Source organism: Nyctibius grandis, chromosome 3 (assembly GCF_013368605.1).
Source record: "Nyctibius grandis isolate bNycGra1 chromosome 3, bNycGra1.pri, whole genome shotgun sequence".
NCBI classification, from domain to species: Eukaryota; Metazoa; Chordata; class Aves; order Nyctibiiformes; family Nyctibiidae; genus Nyctibius; species Nyctibius grandis.
The window spans coordinates 52,925,072-52,943,549 of NC_090660.1; positions in this window are offsets into that span (position 1 = coordinate 52,925,072).

An 18,478-nucleotide genomic window follows, 5' to 3' on the forward strand; every position below is an offset into this window, starting at 1 on the left:
TTGCTGTGCTTTTTCCCTGTTTAATGGCTGTAGGAACAAAGAACATCAGCTACTTCAGGCATTATGTTAGTTACAGCCTCTGTGGCTTCGATGCAGTGAAACTGAGAATTGTTAGACTTCAAAATAAAAAGCCCTTCTAACATCAGTTGTACAGAAACTACAAAACAGAGTATTGTTTTCCTCAGAAGTTATGTTTTTATAGTCCCAATCCCATATCCAAAGTAACTACATGTGTAATTACATTTATACTGATACCTAAATTTGGATGAGAAATGATACGTTGTCTCTCAGTGATAGTTCCTGTGTTTAGTCAAGACCTGGGTTATTGTGGACCGCCGACACACAGGACCAGAGATTCTTACACTGCTCACCCAAGCCGCTCTGTTGTGGCTCCATGTGATGTGCAGAAGATCTAGTTAAGAGCATGTCCATCCCTCTGAATCACCCAGCACGACAGACCATGTTGGCCCCATTGGTGTTCCAGGCTAATTCCACTGTTGCCCCTGGCTTGACCCACTTCTGCCATGGCCCCAGGGGCTTCAAATCGCAGGGGTCCTCAGCATCCTAGTGCAGGATTTCACCTGCAGATCTCATGAGGGTATCCTGAGCAAAAAATAGTCTGAGCAAAAGAAACATATGAATGGATACAGCAAACGGTTGTCCTCAGCCACAAGTTCTGCTAACTTCTGACTGCCCTAAGCCTAGCAGCTGCTGCCATTGCACTCTCTGATAACACCTACAGCAACTCAGGATCCTGAATGTACAGTTGACTCTTACAGATGCTGTGTCCCCCGTAATACCTTCTGTCTATCATATGTTCTGGGCATCTGACCTCCATGACTCCTGCTGAGCGGCACTGCATCCTCTTGACACTGAAGTGGAGGAATAACTCATGCTGCCACAGTCCATTTTTAGAGATGTAATTACTACACAAAGTCTCTGATTTCCTCAGCTTCTTCCACTACAGTGACTGACCTAAGGATGTCTTCCAGGATTTCTAGGGTCAAGAAAAACAAGCATTGTACTTTTCCAGCCGGCAGAGAACACTGTTGGGTCATAAGATGCTAAATAACCTGATTCCTGTATCACAAGACGCTGAACAACACAGTATCCTATTGAGTTTGTACCTTTGGCAACATACTTACTGGTGTGTCTCTCTATGAAGTTGGTCTTCCTGTTAACCACAGTGTTATTTATGAGGAGGCGTTGAAGATCCTATGCCAACTGTTCATATAAAGACAATTTACTTGTGTTTTCCTTCTGGATACACAAAGTTTATGAGCTTTATTACTTGATCTGAATGTGAAAAATTGTCTTTTAACATTCACAGGTCTCAGCCCTTCATATTATCTCCTAGATTTTTGTCTCCACTGTGGAGTAACTGTGGGGGTTGGCCATCCCTACTCAAATCCTTTTGACATGACTAATGAGTTGTGCCACGACTGTTTTAAATTAGCTGTGGTCATGCTGGCTTTGTTGATTTCCATTTATTTAATCAGAGCCTTAGCTGCATTACGGTTGGTGTTGGGAAGGTTTCCCGCACTGACTTGTTTGGCACGGCCACCAGGAGCTCTCTAACTTCATTAAGCTGCATGGCATTGCTGAAAACTTTGGCAACAATGCTGTTTGCTAAGGACTGTGCTGGACTTTGGATCCTTGCATGTATGAAGGCCTCTGCAATCTGCTCTTTAATGACTGTAAATTTGTAGGATAGGGCTTGAAATTGGCCAAAGTTACAATGTTATTGAATTGTAGAATAATGTAGTTAGAAGGGACCTTTGAAGGGACCTCTGGTCATCTGGGGTAGACTAGATGACCAGCATGCTGAAGACGATGCTAACCTCAAGTTAAATGAGGTTGATAATGAATTTGTCCAGTCAAGTTTTGATTGCATCCAAGGTCAGAGATCCCACAGCCTCTTAGAGAAATCTACTCCCCTATTTTACCACCTCATTGTGAAGAACATGTATGCAGACGGCCACCCAAACACACAAAAAGAAGTTCTTAGCAGTACCTGCAGTTACTTGAAAATGTAATCCACAGGTATGGGTACGTTCTTTCTGTCTTCGCTTTAATCTACTAGCACTTGTTTTGAATTGCAGGTTGAGAAATACTGAGGGCATGGAGGTTAGTGCTCAGAGCAGAGCATTGATGTGGCAGCACAACATGAAAGACAAAGGCATGAGCTCCTTCTCAGGGTACTGTTAAAGCTAGAAACAGACTTTATAAACTCTGGTGCCCTTCTGTGCTGAAACTTTGGGTTACAGATCTTGAGGAACTCAGATCGCTGGTAATAAACCTTCTATTCTTAGTAAAACTTAATAAAACTTTTGTTCTTGCTGCAAGTAACCTTGCATTTGTATGTTTGGAAAACGGCTGACATAGTTTTCATGACAGCGATTTCACGCCAGTCTTCAATGGGGGATCTTATTTAAGCTTTGCAAATCATTCTAAAGTTTGGGATTTTTTTTTGATACAAAGCTCATGTTTTATCATGCATAGCAAACAAAGACACATATACGTGCTTGTATGTGTGTCTTTATTTTTGTTGTGTTGAAATAGCAGACAAAAAGAAGGCACAGTGGATATGTTGGTGTTTCCTGTTAGCAGCGAAATGTGTTGTTTGGTTTGCACACATGTAAAACAACACCAGGAATTAGCGTGTGTTGCACAAGGGAAAAATAAAGTGAGACTTGGTAGCTTTTTGTTAAGCTATGGTAAGTAGATATGTGCTCATTCTGAATATGCAAATATCTGGGGGAAAAAACAGTTTCCCTTTAAGTGAAGTGATAATCTCAAGAGTCATAGAGCCTTGTGACTGATCACAAGTTTTAGAAGAGACTTCAAATCACTGAACCTAATGTTACATAAAGTTTATTGTTACTTAACAGGTTTTATGGATTGTAAGGTTTAAAATACCCAACAGGTATTACCATAATGTAGCCAGTTTCAAATTTAATTGAATGATCTTAAAAAAACTGTTAGGCAACCATTGTCATTAGCCAGCTGGATATATTTCATTTTCTGGTTTAGATTGTATCAATGTTTATGTGCAGTAAAGCTGGTGATGAAACGTTTTCCAGACATATGAGAGTGGACAGTTTCTACTTAAACTAAGAGTTCTTTGTGTATCCTAGATCTTTCTCACTTTGTTGTATTCATCCTTTTTATTCCCATGTGGATGTCTTAAATTTAGATACGTTTGCCAGTGATTATTTGTATAGACTTTACATACCTGAGATTATTTTATGTTTCTTATAGAAGGACAGCTGCTCAACAACAAGCAACATGTTTTGTAAAACATTTGCTCATATGTATGCCTATATAGAGAATTCAGTGTCAAAATGAGAAGCTTCAAGATTAGCGAAGATTTTTATTTATTTCCCAGATATTAGTAATGTTTTCTTAGCTGCTCATTTTGTTAAACCAGCCTAAACATATGCTGTTTGGAGCACTTTGGTGATTTGTCTGTTTGTGTTGCTGTAATGAACTAATTTATGTAAAAAAGACCAAATCAGTGTGTGTAAATCAGTCCTTTTTATTGCTCCTCGAATGCTCTGAGTCAGGGTTATTTTAGCTGTGTATTTATTTGCCTGCATTATTCTCTCCAAGTATTTGATGGAAAGAAAGTTTGGTTGTTTTCCAGGTTCAGAGAGGAGAGAGTCTAATGCATGGGAGTCCTGAAGTATTTTAATAGCTTGGAACGCCCACTCTGACGTTGCGTACGGAGATGAGGTGTCAGAGAGGGTGCAGGGAGGTTTCAGGGAGGAGGCAGAAGTGTTGCCCTGGCTGCGCAGGCTGACTCACGGAGTGTCACTGGGAGCGTAGGATGGTCAGATGGCTAGAAGGAATGAGCCAGGATGTTGGCTAAAACGTTTTAGCTTCTTTAAAGAGAGTCAGAGGCCCATACAAAGGATGAAGTACAAACGGGATGAGGTTACTGCTGCTACAGCACCCATGTGTGCGCTGGGCAGTCTCGTGCTACCTAAAATGAGTCTGCCAGTGCAGGAGTCACAGTAACGTGATACCCAAGACTGATTTGCGGATGTGATAGTTGCGTGCATGTTTGTTTTCGGTAATTCCTGCAATAGTTGTTGGTATCCTTTCTTTTAAAGGAAGGTCTTGTTTATGTGATACTGTTGATGGATCTAATTGGTATTAGTTTCATAAACAATATTGGCTTGAAAAGATTGTTATTCTCTCACACAAAACCATTAGTGGCTTTATTACAGGTATTTTCCATGAGATTCCCAAATACAATAGACTTCATTTAATTAAAAAATGAACAACATGCATTTCTTAGTAGGTCTCATGATCAGTTATGAAACAAGTGTAGCGAGCAAATTGCCAAATCTTCTTCATTCAGGAGGATGAAGTTTTTCTCTTCCTGAAGAACATGACTAGTATTCTGTCTCATGAGTCAGGAAAACATAAGTATAGAGTTCAATGCAGCTTTCTCGCAAGCTAACTTTCAAAGTCCGTATACCGTATATATTTCATTATCTTATGTTATGTCTGGACACTGAATTGTTCTTGATCTTGACTTCAGACATCTGATTTTTCAGTAACACTTTATTTTCTGATAGTTGCCATGTACCATTTAATAGAAGAACACACACTTTTCCCCCAATGTTTTGGTGTTTCCTGGTACCAAAGCACAGTGCCCCGTGCCAGGGCCCTGCCCACACACCCCTCACAGGGGTGGGCTGCCTGTGCCCAAGGCCAGCTTGGCTGTCATGCGGCTGTAGCCTTGGATCAGGCGGCTGTGAAAAAAGCCGTGTCACAGCTGTGACGAGCCATGAGAAGCCTTGTTGCAGGCATTCCTCTGCTTCTAGTCAGAGCAGCATTTAAGCTGAGCCTTTGCGTTTTATCTCTTGTGCTACGCTGCAGCTCTTCTGTGCCTGGCCACGTCCCTCGCTGGTCCTGACCCACTGGCTTGCCTTCCTGGCCAAGCCTCAGACCTGCCTCATCACTGTGGGACTTCTTTGGTGATCATGGACTGTGGCTGACCCTGGTTTCTGTCACCAGACCTGCTCTGCTTGTCCTGTTTGGGTATCCGGGACTGCATCCCTGGTCAGTGAGGGTACTGCCCCTCCCTGTGTTGTGGTCACCCTCAGCTCCTGACTTGCCTTCCCTTGTGGAGGTGGCTGCCCTTCCTCACATGGTTTTCTTTGCTCATTCAAAAACAGGGAGGCATGTTTCCTTTCTCTGATCACAGCATAAAAAGTCAGTATGGAAAATAGACACACATGGATGCTGAACCCTGTAGGTGGGGATACACGCACTTCTTTCCTCTCACTGCAGCAGTGGCAGCTAACACGTACGTGTGAGTACGGGTTTACAGAACACAGAATACAAAGGACTTTAAGGTAAAGTTACAAATGATCTGGAAAAGTCATAGCTTTAATGCCTCATCTGTCTTGAGAGTATCACAGTGGGATATCAAAGTAAATACCAAGGAGTTGTCCTGTGTTTGTCCCAGTGCATTACCATGCCCTAACTGCTGACAGGCATCAGCATGCCCCAGTGTCTGAGAAATTCATTCCAGGCTTGTTGCAGTATTCTACATGCACATCCTCACCCCAGCCAGTGGAGATGCCATGATGATAGGGCAACATCTGTAGAAGAGCCACCAAGCAGCCAGTGGTGTGACTGTGGCCCACTCATTTTTCCATCTTCCCGGCCTTGATGTCTGTTTTATGTGGCCATTGTGAACAAGTCACAATATAATTTTAGGTTATTACTGGGATCATTGTGGCTGTTTGCTTGAAGGTCAGGGACTTGTTTGTGATTGAGAGAAATTCCTGTATGGAAAAACAAACATCTCAATTGTTTCATAGCAAATTATATTTGGAAAGAAATATTCTCACTGAACTTCGGAGAACAGAAATTATGATGTCTACTTTATGAGTCAGAAAAGAGCAGGCTTAAACTCTCAGGCCAACTAAAATAATACAATAAATACTACATCTCATCTAGTACTCTAAGTGCCACCACTTACTTTCATTAGCAGTGTTAACATCATCACACAGTACTGCAAAAACCATTTTAAAGTGAACTAGTACATTTTGTGTCCTCTCTCTCTCTGAAGAGAGGATAGTACATGCAGAGAGGGAACTTCACTTACTGTAAACAGGAAACAGTAAAAGCCTGTCCTTTCTAAGGATACATAACAAAGTCACTACTATGTCCTTTCTCCTCTTGTAACATCTAAACTGGGAGCTGTTTTCAAGAAACATCAGTTTTGTAACTTCCATGGTATTAACACATTAGTCAAAACTAGGCTTACTTTCATACCAAAGTTAGTTTTGGACTCTACAGGATGCAGAAAGTCGTCTTTTGCCCATTTTCATTGTCCTCCAAAGAGGAATGATTACATACTTCTCATATCTGTGGAGCTCTTAAGTTAGAAGTATTTATTAGATAGCTTTGCTTATGCTATTATTGCAAACTGGCAAAGGAAAAGAAATCTTTGACGGTCTTCCTTTTCTGAATTGCTAAGACAATATTTCAGAAAAGCTCAGCAGAGATGATAGTTGTTATCTGAGCCATGTGGCCGCTCTGTGAATAAAAGAATCATATGTCTTAAGTGAAGAATCTGTTGTTTAGTCAACTGCTTATATCTAACAAATCCTACAAGGTGGACATCCCGTCATCATCTGATGCCACCTTTTTCACATCTTTCTGCCATTCTGGCTCCTCTATGTAGGTGCTGCTATTTTACAAATATAGAAATTTCATTAAAAACAAGAACAGAAAATATCCATGTATTACATGAAAATGTGTTTTTTTTGACAAAAGTATCTACAGATTGACTGCACACTGGCTGAGGCTGTGAATCAGGGAGAGTGGTTGGAGTATGAGTTGGATATTTTTTCAGTAGCTGTGTTGCAAGAGGACCACTCTGTTCAGCATGACTGAGTCATTTCCTAATTGAGTGGGCAGAAATTCCCCAACCAATGAGTCGTAGTTGAGATTCTTCCATCTTGAGCTGACTGATGTATTTGGGCTGCCTTCAAGGCTTAATGGAGCAGAGATTACAATGCTTCGGATTTGAGCATGCAGTTTTTCCGGAAAGGAAATCCTTAGAAAAGTTTCAAATACATAGATTTTAATTTAAAAAAAATACAGATATATCTGTGATGTTGCCATCTATATAATAATACCTAGTATAAAAGGACCACCTTGGTTGGATAAATGCCTGTTATCTCAATTGGTAACGTAACTAACTCTTGGCTCAACAATTGCCTTGCAGTGTAAGAGTTTCAATGTTTGTTCAGGAGTTTGGGCCCCAAGTCTATCTTGCTGAAAGATGATCACAGCCACAGTTTCCAAACAGAAAATATAATGTAATACTTGTAACCACAGGGAATACCTGTCTCTTTGTTTCAGCCTGCCTGAGCTATTTCTGAATGCAGGTAACCATGGTGGCCCACAGCTCCATGTGGGTGACACTACTGTGAACTTAGTTTGCTAGCAGCTCTCGACTAGTGTGACACATAGTTTTCTGGTGTGAGCTATAGCTTGCTGGAAATTTTGGTGGTGTGTATGGTGTGGGTATATACTTTGTACACTCAAAGTCAATGCAGAACAGATGCTCTACTTGCTGCTGGGAAGTGCTCTTTGGTAGCAAAACTGGCTGTAGAGTCCTACATACTACTTTTCTCTGATGTAGGGTATGATTGATGAGTCAAACTTATTACGGTTATTGGAGGGGATATTCAAGGTACTTGGACTCAAAAGTATCAAGGAGGCAGGGAACAACTGATTTTTATTTTTCTAGCGAAATGCCTTTTTTTTTTCTTGGTCTCTTTTGATGACTTTCTGTGACTTTGCCTGTTGCAACAGTTCTCCAGTATGAGCAAGAAAAAATGTGACGAGTTGACTCACAATTTCATTATTAAATAGTATTATTTCACTGTTACGTTATGTTGGTGGGCTACCCTATGAACATTAGTTGGGAAGCAGTACCTTTATACGAACTTCGTATGGTTATGTAAATGTACTTTCCAAAAGGAAGATTAGACAGAAGTCACTTTGCAATAGAAGTACTTACATGTGCCAGCCTAACAGACGTGCCCAAAACTATTGTCATATCTTACTATAAGTCAAAAATTGTCACACCATGGATGACTGGTTGAAGCTTCTTTTTCTGCTGTTAGCAGCAGAATGTGCAAGTGGGAAATCTCACAAGACCTCAGGTCTTATGTGAAATTCTGCAAGATAGATAAACTTCTAAGAGAATAATGCCATGCTATAAATACATTGTGCCTGCCTCTTAGGAAGAACGGTGAAAATATTTTTTAGGATATTGCTGTCTCATAAGAACAATAGAAACATTCTATTTCTTAGGTCTCATGACATCTTGCATACTCACTGTGGGAGTCTTTGGTGATTATAGCTGCCTGAAGCTGTATTAAGCACAGAATCGTAAACATGTAGATAGAAGGGACTTCTAGAAATATTGTATAATTCTCCCTTCTACATGGAAGCAGAAAAAAAGTCTAAGTTATGCCATCAACTTTCACTCCCTAGATGGTTCTTCTTAGAAAAGTAGTTGATTTGCTTGGTTATTGCTGTCGATTTGCTTGTTTATTCCTGTGATGCTCCTCTTTGTTCTTGCGCTCCCTACCAAGAAAGAAGATTAATGCTCATAGTAAAAAAAAAACCCAAAAAAAACCACCACCAAAAAATAACTATGAAGGCATGTGAATCCTTATCTTTTGCTTTCTAGGTGGTGGCTTTCATGCCTTTGGCTTAATGTAACACAATAGTTCTACCACCTATGCTGTAAATATTCTATCCTCTTTATGATATTTCCTGATTCTTTAAATGCTTTGGATGCAATAAAGGGCTGCCTGGTCTATGTCTGAGGAAATGACAAAAAAAGCTAGCTAAGATTAAGTTCAGGAGAGGTTTAACTTAAAAATTGTTTCTTGAATGCTTAATGATTTTTGAAGAATGGTGCATTTCTTTTTTTTCTTTGCATTCTGCTTTTATTTTATGTGCTACATTAAGTAAACTGCGTGAAAGTCTGTGAATTTATTGCATGTGATTGGGAGACAGGGTGCAGTAACCTTGGTTTTTGTAATGTAGTGTGTTTTGGCCTTGGCTAGTTAGATACTAGGAAAGTATTATAATCACTAGTAATACTGCCTTTTTTGGGTAGGATTTGATGATGTTTAAAAATAGCTTAATGTTTGTAGGAGCAAGAGTGTTGATGGTGGGATAGTGTGAGTTTGTTTTTTTTCTTCTTTTTCATTTTCCTCCCTAGCACTTATAATATTGGTGTAAAATGTATATATATCCTAAGGATCCCTAGAAAATTTGCAGCTGTTAAAAGGTAGAAGTTATGTAATGATTATTATGGGAATGGTAGATCTGAAGAGAAGCAAAGCAGTAGTATAAAATTCAAGCATTTGAAATTGGGTCAGGCTTTAGAAAACCCTTCAATTGTTTCATTTCCTCTTTAAAGCCCCAAGCCTTTTAGAATTCCTGGGGTTTGATTTTTCTTTTTTATTTACTTGAACTTCAAAGGCTAAAAAAACCCCACTTTAAAGTGAACAAGCAAAAACCCTTAAACTCTGTTGCATAACTCAGGAATTGGGACTGTAAGGAACAGGCTAAATTACACGAGTCTTTTGGTGAGAACATGAGACCTGGTAACTAATATTTCAAGTGCAATTGGAAAGATGACTCAAGACAGAAAGAGTTTTAGTACAAATATGACTAGATAGCTTTTTGTAACTGCTGCTCTAGAGGCCTCATCTGTTGTCGTAAACCATAGTTCTGTGTGTTTTAAGGGTTTATCTCTAGGTTTTCATTAAAAAGTTTTCAAGACAAGTTTTATTGGACTCCTGAGGAATGCCTAGAACATAAATTGTATTACTACATTCATCTGATACAACTAAAATATGCTATACCATATTACTGGAAATAAACATAGTATTTTAGAAAAAAAATGGGAGCAGATGTAGCCTTTTTATGCTACAAAAATTGACACCAACAACAGCAAAATAACAAGTGTCCTTGAATAGAGTCTGAAAAGTTATATCTTTGTGATGAAGCCTTCTCTTCTTGGGGGTGGGGGAGCAGAAATCAAGGTATTTTTTGTGAACGACTTCTGGATACAACCCATAAATTGAACCTTCATCTGGCAAAGTCAGAATATATTGTCATAGTTTCTGCTTTTAACAAATAATATTTTTATGATGCTGGTACAGACTGGCTGTTCTGGTGGAAACATCTCATGCATTCCATAATTACTGAGAAGAGAGAGTGACCTGGATTTTATAGTATGACTCTACGTAATATTTCAGAGCGTCAGCTCTGTCAAGCAGCAGCACTTCTGAGAGTCAATTAAAGTATTTAGCTGTTCACATGAGGAAAACCTTATCAAGCTTGTCAATATTGATCTTTTTGATGAAGTATCTACATAACTCAGGAGTTCTCCTGAATATACCAGAATCTTCCTAGATGTGTTCCCCATTACATACAGTCTTTTCCTACTTGCTGTCCTTCAGATATGATATGGTGCCATCCCATTTTCAGTTGAAGTTGACTGTTTCCAAGTTGGTCTTCTCCCTGTTAAGATACAGGCTTGGAAAAAAGATGGATGCATTTATGTTTGGTACTGCACAGCAGGCAGCTAAATCAGATGGCACAAAAGGAGTTACTGCATCAGGGGTGGGTTCTGGCTCTTACGTATTTTTAGTGACTTTTAGTTCTTTGTTATGTTTGGTTGCTTTGCCATATGATAATTTAGCCCAATGTTTGGAAGTTCGTCAGTACATTGCTATCATCTGGGCACATAAAACAATAGTAGAAAAAAGACAGGGATTCAAGTAAGGTAACTGCTTATATTTGTTGTTCAAAAAAAAAAGGGGGGGGGGCTTTTTATGAATGATGATTTGCACTCTATTTGATGTAAACAGTACATTTAAGACTGTGTAAATTATCAGTTTATAAATTATGCATTGTCACGTGCAAATTTTTAATTAGTTTGCCAGGAAAATTCTTTATTCTCTGTTAGCCAGACAAAACACCAATCCTGTAAACAGTTTCATTCCAAAATATCCATGCATAAATATGTAATGACACATTTTCATTTAAATAACATAACAATAGCACTTATTCCATAAAGGGATAATAATACTATATGCATGTGCATGAACTCATCCCACGGCAAGATGCCATCTTGAGAAAAGATAAAACCTAATAAATACTGTCTCTAAGTATTGAGGCTGTCCTTTGGTTTTAAGGGACAGCCTTCTTTTTTTAATCTCATATATATGATGATTAATCACTGTATTTCTATAAAAAGAAAATTCCTCATTTCTGTATTTGCTGCTGGTCACATATTAGCTTATGGCCATTGATATGATTACTTTAGGCCAACTGCTGTTTCCATTGCAACTGCAACATTAAAATTTAAGGATAACGTTTGCCTAAAAATTTCCAAACAGAACCATTATGTTGGAAGGGGCCTCCGGTCAACTCTCAGATCAGACTAGGTTGCTTGAGGCTTTTTATCTAGTTGGGTTTTGGAAACCTCCAAGGACGGTGGTTCCGCAATGTCTGTGTTCCAGGCCTTAGTTGTCCTCCAGGTGATTTTTTTTTTTCCTTATATCCAGCTTGAACCTCTCCTGTTTCACTTTATGATTGTTGTTTATTGTCTAGATGATCTAGACGTAGGGATTGAGTGCACCCTCAGCAAATTTGCAGATGACATCAAGCTGGGTGGGAGTGTCAATCTGCTGGAGGGTAGGAAGGCCCTACAGAGGGATTTGGACAGGTTAGATAGATGGGCCGAGACCAACGGCATGAGGTTCAACAAGAACAAGTGCCGGGTCTTACACTTCGGCCACACCAACCCCATGCAGCTCTACAGGCTGGGGAAAGAGTGGTTAGAAAGCGGCCCGGTGGAAAGAGACCTGGGGATGCTGATCAACAGCCGGCTAAACATGAGCCAGCAGTGTGCCCACGTGGCCAAGAAGGCCAATGGCATCCTGGCCTCTATTAGGAATAGTGTAGCCAGCCAGTTTAGGGAAGTGATCGTCCCTCTCTACTCGGCACTGGTGAGGCCGCATCTTGAGTACTGTGTTCAGTTCTGGGCCCCGCACTTCAAGAAAGATGTTGAGGTGTTGGAGCAAGTCCAGAGGAGGGCGACCAAGCTGGTGAAGGGTCTGGAGGGTCTGACCTACGAGGAACGGCTGAGGGAGCTGGGGTTGTTAGGCCTGGAGAAGAGGAGGCTCAGAGGTGACCTTATTGCAGTCTACAACTACCTGAAGGGAGGTCGTAGTGGAGTGGGAGTCGGCCTCTTCTCCCGGGCAACTAGCGATAGGACAAGAGGACACAGCCTCAAGCTTCGCCAGGGGAGGTTCAGGTTGGACATCAGGAGGAATTTCTTTTCAGAAAGGGTTTATTAGACATTGGAATGGGCTGCCCAGGGAGGTGGTGGAGTCACCATCTCTGGATGTGTTTAAGAAAAGACTGGACATGGCACTTAGTGCCATGGTCTAGTTGACAGGGTGGTGTCAGGGCAACGGTTGGACTCGATGATCCCTGAGGTCTCTTCCAACCTGATTGATTCTGTGATTCTGTGATTCTGTTCTGACACTGTGCAATTCAGTGAAGAGCCTGGCTCTGTCTTCTCAGTGACCACCTTGCAGGTACTGGCAGGCTGTGCTTAGCTCCCTCAAAATTTTCTCTTCACAAGCCTTGAAGAAGCCCAGGTCCATCTGCCTCTCTTCTAACGGCAAATGCTCTGGCACCCAACTGTCTAGAATAAAGGAAATACAGACAGTCTCATCCAGCAATTATTTTCCTTATCTTTTTAATTCTTGGTTTTTATGATTTTTAAAAAATATTTTTCAACAAATTATATTTTAAGGGACTGTAAAATAACACTAAAGGGCTAATTAGAGCAGAGGAGGGGAGAGGAGCACTGGGAAGGAACACCTTCAGAACTTTGTGAAGTTGAGCAGAAAGGAGACTCAGCCTATTCACAGCCAAAGCCTGGTCTGGGGAACTCACTGCTTTGATAAATGGCATTACAAAGATACAAGAACCTGATTATGATAAGGATACAGGGTATTTTAATGATTAAAAATGAAATCTTAATGAGAAGGGTTTTTAAGCTTTTGAACAACGCAGTATAATAGGCTCTCCCATATTAACTGATTATCTGTTTGCTAGGCTCTTGAATCTGTTGTAAGCACTCATGTAATTTTTTTTTTCTGGAGTCTTTCTTGGGTTGCTTCATCAAGGCGTTGTTTAAATGAGCTCTAAGAATAAGTGGAGAGGTATGAGGTACATCAATAGTTTTGAATTAGTGCTCATGGAAACTATGTCATGTTGGGAAAGCCATCTGTCAGGGAAAGACACATTCTGCAGGAAGGTCTGCATGCTTTTAAAAACAAAAGATCTTTATCATTAATTTTACTGGAAGTTATTCTGGTACTCTGTTCATCCTTTCTTTTGAATTCTTCAAACTGATAATGTTCAAGATGCTTTTGGGATTTACTATTTTTTAGTATGGAGGCAAAACAGTAGAGGTACTTGTTGTAATAAAATTGCTTCTTTATGTGATCAAAAAAATTCTTGGTGTTGATTAAAAGTTAACCAAGCTTTTCTCCAATCACTTATTTTTTTGAAAGCAAGGAGGGGAAAAAAAAAAAACCTTCCGTGACACCTTTAACCTTCTTTCTTCCTGCTCGTAAAAAAGGAGCTTTGTGCTATTGACCTTTCTGTCCTTGCAGGCGCAGAGCAAAATTCCTAGTTATGCTGCTAGTCAGTGTGTTTACTAACAAACTCTCTAATTAAAAGCCACTAGGAAATCCTCTTTGGTGCTGTCTGTTCTCTGTACTTGTAACATTAATGTTCAGATTATATTCTTTATTAGGCGGAATATTTGCATATATTGGCAAAATTATTTTCTCCTACTATCCTGCACTCTAATCTCACGAAAGTCTGCAAAATTATATTGTAATTAGATCTGAATCGAACAGGACATATGTAATCACCCTTGACTTTTTTTTTTCTAGCAATTGCTGGCAAAAGTGTTTGAAATGATGTTGAAATGGAATCCTGCAGAATATTTTGACTTGAATAGTAACACAGTAAAAGCATGTGCAAAAAATTAAGCCATTCTGTCATGACAAAGATCTCTCATTTCAGCTTGCTGGTAATGCTTGTATTGACTGAAATGCTTATCTTTCTCCTCGTGTGTCTTTGAAGAGGTGTGTAAGTCCACATGTTCATCCATGATCTTATTAAGAGCTGATTTAAAAATCTTTAAGTCTCTTAAATGTCTAGAAATAATTGCTCTTTTGTTCCCTGTATGGCATCATTAATTTGAAAAAGCGATAGGATTATAAAGGTTCATCTTTTAACGGGCCTTATGGCTGTTCCTTTAAAAAAACCCAACCAACCAAATAAAATAAAGGAACATCAAGAACAGCAGTATATTAGATATATTCGCTATGAACTCCCTAATTCTGGATAGCTGTGAATTGGCTCAGGGTTTCGTTTTTAAAACGTAATTACTATATTCTAGATGGTTATTGTTTTCCCAATTAATTTAATGTAATACCTTTGCAAGTCACATTTCATAAATGGAACTTCTGTATGTTCAAACTATGCTTGAATTTACAATTTGCATAATCACACTGTAAAACACTTGTAAACAAGACTTGCTAGAATTAAGCATTAAAAAAAACTTAAGCTGATTTTCATAAGCTCTGTGGAACTGACCTAACGCTTGAAATTTGTAGGTGGTGCTAGCAGTTGGTAGTTAAGAAAAGCTTGCATAATTTCTTTAAATTATTTGTTTTAATTTAAAGCGAGCTGCTCACAAATGGTGCTGGTTAACATTGGATACCTTTTGCTGAACCCCTTCCTCTTGACTGCTTCTTTGGCTGTAGTTAATAGTCCTCTTGTGAATGACTGAATTACGGCCTCTGTAGCTCGCTATTGCGTGACTAAGAGGCCGCATGAAGGGAACAGATGCCGGTTTTACGCCGTGGAGCCAACCGGTGAGGGTGCTGGGTGCCCTGCCTGCGCCCTGCACTGCTCTCGGCCGCCAGTCACATCCTGGGTGCGGCTCTAAATGGGGCTGCTTGTGTTCGCAGCCCTAAACGGGCTCAGACAGCGTTATCGCAAAGGCTGCCTGCCTTCTGTGTCGTACCTTCTCCCACAGGAATAAAACTACTGAAGGTACGGGTTTGGTCTCTGCTTTGTGAAATACTCAGGCACTAGAGAGAGGGTCGAACATTTTATAGTCTTCAGAAAAAGGCCAACCTATTTTTTTGTTTCAGTTTGTTTTTTTTAAAGCAATTACCCCTCTAACAGTTACTGTGTAAAATTGCTCCTTCTAATAACCTTCCAGAGTAAACAGAGCAGGTTCAAGTCTTTTAAAATAAGCAGCTTAGCTTCCAAGGCGTAGCAGGGGATAGACAGGAAAGTCGTTTCACACTGTAGGTAATGGCGTTCCTGTGTGTATGTGCGCATGTGCACTCACGCGTGTGCGTGCCGTATGTGCGCACGTGTCAAAACATCAGTGAGGTGGGCTGTGCACAGATGTATTTTAAAAGATCATTTTGAAGGAAGATCTGTGTATGATACTAACTCTACACACATGCATGTTTAAAAAAAACCCCCAACTTATGAAGGCTGTACATTCAAGAGTTCACAAACTAAGAATGCCTGTAGTTGATGGTGGCCTTGCAAGAGCAGTTTGGTTCCTTTCTGTTTGCATCATCTTATAGGTTTTCTACAGGATTTTCACAGTGTCATCCTACGTTATAATTGCAACATTCAAATCAATTTTCAAAGAAGGGTTGACTCTGTCATGGGCTTTACCATTTATATTAATTGCTGTAATTTCAAAAGGTTTTACAAATGTATATTTTCATAATATGTTTTCATTTTGTTGTACAGATAATCTAATTTTAGGTGCCCCATTCTGAATACCTAGAACCGGACTTTCAGAGTACTTAATGCTATACAGCACTTCAAGCACTGAGAGCGCAGCTTTCACCAATTTCCATTTCATCTCTGGTGGCTCAGTGCCTCTACTGTTCAGACCTACATCGACAATTCAGGCTTATAGAGAAAGAGGGGTATAAAATTTAGTGGCTAACTCTACTAAGTATGTGTAGCTGGTCTTGTGGGTATTTATAAAGGTCTACTGTGACTAAATGGTGGAAGATTTTATTAAAGCTAAGAAAAGTAATTCCTGAAACCAAAGCTGTGGACACCCATGTACATTTTAAGGTAATCTTCTAATCAGTGGGGACTGAAGTTTTACCCATAAAAGGTTGCCTGAGCTTAACACAGTATGTCTTTATTTTTGCCATTTGGAGAAGAAACAGGGTGAAGAATGGGTTGGAAGAGCGTGGGTGTGGAAGAGAGACAGGCCACACACTTTTGAAGTGTTCCTGGTCAGAAGTATCAGGGAGACCTCTATACTTCTGCAAATATCTGCCAAGGATGAATCAGTCCACGTGGAAGATAGCAGCCTCATGTTGTGCTTAGGTTCTGGGTTAGAGGTTACAGTGTTACAGGTGTCTTGATAGTAATGCTTTGACAGAGCTCATTTTTGTTAGCTCCCCCATCCCCCTTTCTTGCTTGTTGCTTTCACAAAGTAAAACCTGTGAACTCATGCATGTTAGAGTTAGGAAATGGCAAAATTAGTGTTGCCCATTCAATCACAGTAGGAAACCTCTTGTGCTCACATAACAAGATTTTCATGTATCATAGAATCATAGAATGGTTTGGGCTGGAAGGGACCTTAGAGATCATTAGTTCCAACCCCCCTGCCACAGGCAGGGACACCTTTCCTCTAGACCAGGTTGCTCAAAGCTCCATCCAGCTTGGCCTTAAACACTGCCAGGGAGGGGGCAGCCACAACTTCTCTGGGCAACCTGTTCCAGTGTCTCACCACCCTCACAGTAAAGAATTTCTTCCTAATATCTAATCTAAATCTACCCTCTTTCAGTTTAAAATCGTTCCCCCTCGTCCTGTCACTACATGCCCCTGTAAAAAGTCCCTCTCCCGCTTTCCTGTAGGCCCCCTTCAGATACTAGAAGGCTGCTCTAAGGTCTCCCAGGACCCTTCTCTTCTCCAGGCTGAAAAGCCCCAACTCTCTCAGCCTGTCTTCATAGGAGAGGTGCTCCAGCCCTCTGATCATCTTCGTGGCCCTCCTCTGGACGTGTTCCAACAGCTCCATGTCCTTCTTTTGTTGGGGGCCCCAGAGCTGAATGCAGTACTCCAGGTGGGGTCTCACAAGAGCGGAGTAGAGGGGCAGAATTACGACGAGGCATTCTACTGTCTCAAAATGTAATGTGGTTTTAAAGCTTATCCTTCATAAAATGATCATATATCAGTTACTAGAACTATCCTTGCTGAATCCTGGTCTGAGTATTCCTCTTAAAATTAATGAAATTGTCCTGCAGGGGGTTGCTTCATTGCCCTTTGCATGGTTCACGCTATGCCAAAGGCATAGATTACATATGTTTTTGTGTTTGGTTGGTTCTAATTAAATCTGTTAGTGTCTATAATTAACAGTAACACCAAGAGATTCAACAGATTCTCTTCTGCCCTTTGAATTTTTGAGAAGTCCCCCTTTATTATTTCATTTTGCTTGGAGAAGCTATGAAAAAGATACCTGCTATCTGTAACTAAAATTAGACATCAAACAATGCCTGCAGGTTTGGGGACAGGAGAGGGAAGGAAAAAAGACAGAGCCAAGCCTGTGGTACAAACACAAATTTTCTTTCTGTTTCCCTTTGCTCTTTGTTGGAATAGGATACTCGGGAGATACTAGAGCTTTCTCTTCTCTCTTTAACTGCATTTCTCTGAACTCTGCCAGAGTTCAAGTTACCCAGCTCAAGATATCTGACCTTGACAGCCCAAAGCCCTGCAGAACAGGTGTAGACCACCTGAGATTGCATCTCACAGGCTGGGCATTGTGAAATAACTACAATAACTACTTGTAGAGTAGGTTTGTACATCAATGCTGCTTTGTGAGTCAGGTCCTCATTAGAGTCCTTTATAGTCTCTTGTAGTGTAGCTCCAGCTTGGCAAACTGTTCGAGGTGATGTTGGACAAATGCTGATCTGCTCAGAAGTTATCTCCCCTTTGCAATAAATGCTCATTTGAGAGGGATCTCTCTGGTAAAGATCTGTGTGATAAAGTGTCTTAGAGCACTGCATCCACTTGTGTTCCCGATGCCATTTGTTTTAGGGACCATGGATCGCGATTAATGACTGTGTTTTCAGGTGCATTTCACACAGGTTATCAGTTTTCACTTGGCTTTTTGATTCTTTTTTTTTCCCCGCAGAGATTGAGTTTCACGTGTGTGTGAGTGGTCTTATAAGCTGTAAGTTACCCTTAAGCACCCTGTTTCATTGCGGACCCCCTCCCCTTTCCCACCATTGACTCTGATCCCTCAAAAGCTCCCTTACTCCTGTGTGTC